Here is a 4,861-nt window from a genome sequence, read left to right as displayed (position 1 = left end):
AGGGTCTATGTGTGGTGAAGCTTCAAGAAGGGACTCAACAAGGAGCCATGACCAGCTTCTTCTAGCAGGGCAGAGCAGGACAACTATGCAGTGTCCTGGCTTCCCCAGCATGTCACTGCGTTTCCCTTTGCATGTGTCCCTTCAGGTCCTGAGTTTTAGGCTTTCTCAGCCCTAATCCTGCAGTGTGGCCGGGTCTCCATGTCCTACCTGCTCCGCTCGTGAAGTCTTGAGGGAACACCCCACCACGCTGACTTGCAAAGCTTGGTGACTTACAAAGCCTGCAGCTCAGTGACTCAGGGCTTTATGGGTTCCTCCTTGTACTCAGAGATGGACATTGATCAACTGAGTTGAAAGGGTTTGTAGTCAGAGGTGGACATTGATCAACTGAGTCACAAGGGCCACTGATAAAGGGATTACAGAGGAAGACCTATTGAAGGACTAACGGAATTTAATGGTCCCAGACTAAATGCAATCCGTAGGAGATCAGATAAATGACTGTAAATACCTGAGAAGGGAAAATCCAAGGAGAACATAGTTGGAGGTGTATCACGAGCCACGTATGTGTGAAAGCCTGAGTGTGTTAGCATATAAGGAGCAATGGTAAGAAACTTACAAAAAATGGAGAAAAATGAGGTTTAAAAGCCGTGGAGGTGAGAATTAAGCTATAAGGGTAAATTGAACATCAGCAACATTTCCCAGGAGGTGTTAACATGGGACTTGCAGGGATTACTACATGGCAAATGCGGGTGATAGTCAAAAAAAGGTGCATCCATCAGCTCTAGCACTGCTTTGCAGATAGGTCTTGGTCTCATCGTGGCCAACCTCATCCTTACTAAAGCATCTTGCTACCATTGGAATATCTTTCACAACTCTTATGGGATCATTTTTGAGAACTCAAAGGAAGTATAACCAAAATCAAAAAACAGCCTCATGATGGAGCTAGGCTGATATAAAACCCATCAGGTTAAAACAGAAAGAAAGACTTCAGCTTTAGAGTGACTTCACACTGGTCTTGGCTGGAAATGGAGAGGTGAAGAGTCATCCTGTTGCATCCTGGGGGGACAAACACACCCAGTAATCCCTGGGTAGTGGGTAGGTCCTGCCATGGAGAGGTTCATCTAAGGGCCAGTGAAGTTTTCTCCACTGTTATCATTGCTCTCGAATAGCAAATCATCATCCATGTCCAGACAGGGAGAGATTGAATGACTTGCTGAGAGTTACACAGAAAGTCTGGGAATAAATCTGTATCTTCTTATTTCTTAGTAGAAGTCCTTCCCATCCCATACAATCACTTTCCCCAGAGCAGGAAAGATGGAGATTGTGATAAAACAAGGATAGATGTGATATAAAATCACAGTGTGGCTCCGTTCTAGAAGGACACTGCAAGGTGTATTGGTCCCCCCAGGATGCAACAGGATGACTCTTCACCTCTCCATTTCCAGCCTAGACCAGTGTGAAGTCACTCTAAAGCTGAAGTCTTTCTTTCTGTTTTAACCTGATGGGTTTTATATCAGCCTAGCTCCATCATGAGGTTGTTTTTTGATTTTGGTTATATTTCCTTTCAGTTCTCAAAAATGATCCCATAAGAGTTGTGAAAGATATTCCAATGGTAGCAAGACGCTTTAGTAAGGATGAGGTTGGTCACGATGAGACCGAGACCTGTCTGCAAAGCAGTGCTAGAGCTGATGGATGCACCTTTTTTTGACTATCACCCACAGTTGCCATTCCCCTGCCAGACTTTAGACAGTGGCAGGAAGAGAAAGGAAGAGGAATGGAGAAGAGCAGGACAATGTGTCTGGCAAAGAGCAAGGTGAGACCTTCAGAGATGGCTTCCTGCAGAGAAACGAGTGTGTGTCTGAGGCTTGAGTGCAGTCTGAGGTGCTAAGCTGGGCCAAAACAGGCCTTTTAAGGTCCTACCCCTCAACCCCTGCTGCTAGGTTAAAGTCTTCCTTGGAGAGGTCCCAACGCTTGCAATTTGCCTCATTCTGAGTTAAACAGCTATAATAAGTTAGATAATTCACTGTGAAGGTTTGTGTCCCCTGCTGTGGCTCTACAGGGATCCTCGGCTCCGTATCTTGGACTTCAGCATCCTACATTGAGATGCCAGAAGCCGGGTGAGATCATAGAGCGAGTTTGGTTGGAAGGGGTCTGGATCTCTGCTCCAAGCCTCTGCTCAAAGCAGGGCCAACAAGATTAGGTTGCTCATGGCCATGACCAGGTGAGGTCTGACTGTCTCCAAGGATGGAGATTCCCCCCTTGCCCTCAGAATCCTTTTCCAGGGTTTGATCACCTTGATAGGGAAAAACATCCTTCCTTCTGTCTTAGAGGAATTTCTTTTGTCCCAGTTTGGGCAGTCATCTCTTGCCCCATCACTTGGCACTTCCGAGGAGAGCCCATCTCTGTCTTCTCTGCATCATTCCAGCAGAGAGCTGCAGAGAGCTGTATAAACCCTCTTTGCCATCACTCCCGCTGCACCTTGACCTATCACTACATGACCCTGTCCAAAGCCCCTCTCCAGCTTTCTTATAGACCCTTTAGGTACTGGAAGGTGCTGGAAGGTCTCCCAGAGCCTTCTCTTCTCCAGGCTGAACAGCTCCAACTCTCTCAGCCTGTCTCCAGAGCAGAGGTGCTCCAGCCCTCGGATCATCTCCATGGCCTCCTCTGGACCTGCTCCAGCAGCTCCATGTCCTTCTTGTGTTGGGGACCCCAGAGCTGAACGCAGCACTGCAGGCGGGGGGGTCTCACGAGAGCAGAGAATCACCATCATCTCTGGACCAGGGATGTCCCTACAAGGACTTTCCCCTCCTTGATCCCACCATGCACCTCCCTGACCGTGCTGGGGCTTGCACAGCCCAGGAAGACCGAGAGCCCTGGACCTGCAGATCTCCCCACAGCATTTTGGAAATTGCTGGTGGTTTCTCACCAGGAAACATCTCGTCTCCAGGCAACAGAGTGGAAAGAGTTAAAAGCCTCCTTTGCTTCCTCAAAGTAGACAGGGCACAGACACCTGCAGCAGGAGACAAAGGATGGGGAGAGATCTGAGGGAGATCTAAGCCAGTTTCAGCTCAATTAAAGCAACCAGTGCCTTTAGGAAAGAGCCCTTGAGGTTTCACCAGAGCCGCATTGTTTCCAGTGACTCCGGAAAATGGAGTCTAACAGATGTAAATTCCTCATAGCCCCGGCATCTTCCTAGGGCCTGACAAAGAGGAGGGATTATTTTTCAGCTAACACCTCTGATTTGCTTTTCCCAGGGTTTCTTTTTTGTAGTTTAATTCTGTAATTCTTGGCCAAGCGGTGAGCTGGGGGTTTGAAATGCCCCTTTGACAAGCAGGCGCCGTTCCGCAGTGGATTGGTTTATTGTTTAATTCACTCTGTTAGGGGTATTATTCTGTATCCTGGTTACGACCAGACCCTTGGTTTTCTCAGGCCTCTCACAAGATGATTTCTTTGTTTACCTGAGCGGCTTGTCAGTTCCCTGAGGAATTTTATTTTTTTTTCCTAAAATCTCTGAATTATTTTCCATCTGGTAGATTGCAGCTCTTTGCGTGTGACTAGGCAGAGGTTCAGACCGTTCACCTGCTTGGAGGTAGAAATGCAAAAGGGAGTTAGTATTTCCTTTCTCCTACACCCACATAAATGCATGCAAGGATGCACATGGACACTTGTCTGCTCCGTCCATCCATCCATCCATCCATCCATCCATCCATCCATCCATCCGTCTCCTGGCAGAGGCATGAGGTTGCTCATGTACCCCCATGCTCAGCAGTGAACACTCTTGTGTTGTTTTCCCATCTCCTCATAGAATCATAGAATCACAGAATGGTTTGGGTTGGAAGGGACCTCAAAGATCACCCAGTTCCAACCCCCTGCCATGGGCAGCAACACCCTCCGCTACACCAGGTTATCATAGAATCATAGAATGGTTAGGGCTGGAAGGGACCTTCAAAGGTCATCTAGTCCAACCCCCCTGCAAGGAACAGGGATATCTCCAACTAGATCAGGTTGCTCAGGGCCTTGTCCAACCTGGCCTTGAACGTCTCCAGGGATGGAGCATCCACCACCTCTCCGGGCAACCTGTTCCAGTGTTCTACCACTCTCATAGTAAAAAATTTTTTCCTAATATCCAACCTGAACCTACCTCCCTCTATTTTAAAACCATTACCCCTTGTCCTATCATAACTGGCCCTCCTGAACAGCCTCTCCTCATCTTTCCTGTAGGCCCCCTTGAGGTACTGGAAGACCGCTTATGGTCACCCCGGAGCCTCCTCTTCTCCAGGCTGAACAGCCCCAACAAGGTTGCCCAAAGCCTCATCCAACCTGGCCTTGAACATTTCCATGGATGGGGCAAACCCATCTCCTTGGTTGAGACAAACCCATCTGCACCATATCACTTGCAAATACAAGCTACCTGCCCGTGTTTGTCCCTTTTGCTTGTCCCTACCTGCCGTGCACAGGATGGTTTGTAGGGGAACGGGGGAGATAAAACCTTGCTCACATGCATAAATGCCTCATCCTCTCTGAGAACATCCAAATATTGCAAAATTGGAAAGAGGCAGGCACTTGAAGGCAAGATTGGGTCCTTAAGGGAGCTTAATTCCCAGATTTGAGGGGTAAAAGCATGAAATCCTCATCGTTTAACCACGTGGTGAGTCACGTTGGCATAAAGCCAGTGACACCTCCTGGCACCCCTCCCTCTCCTCCCCATAAGGGAGGTTGGCTGCGGGCAGCCACCACCGCCACTGTAGGTTGCACAATCCCCTCTACTGTAAGACTGGGTAAATACTGACGGGTGACTTTGCACTTTGCAGTCGCCACTTGCGGAGCTTCCTTCTCCTTCCCAGACGCTCGTGCGGAGCCCAAG

This window comes from Tauraco erythrolophus, chromosome 1 (genome assembly GCF_009769465.1).
Source record: "Tauraco erythrolophus isolate bTauEry1 chromosome 1, bTauEry1.pri, whole genome shotgun sequence".
In the NCBI taxonomy this organism is placed as follows: domain Eukaryota; kingdom Metazoa; phylum Chordata; class Aves; order Musophagiformes; family Musophagidae; genus Tauraco; species Tauraco erythrolophus.
Note: the sequence above shows the minus strand (reverse complement) of the source record.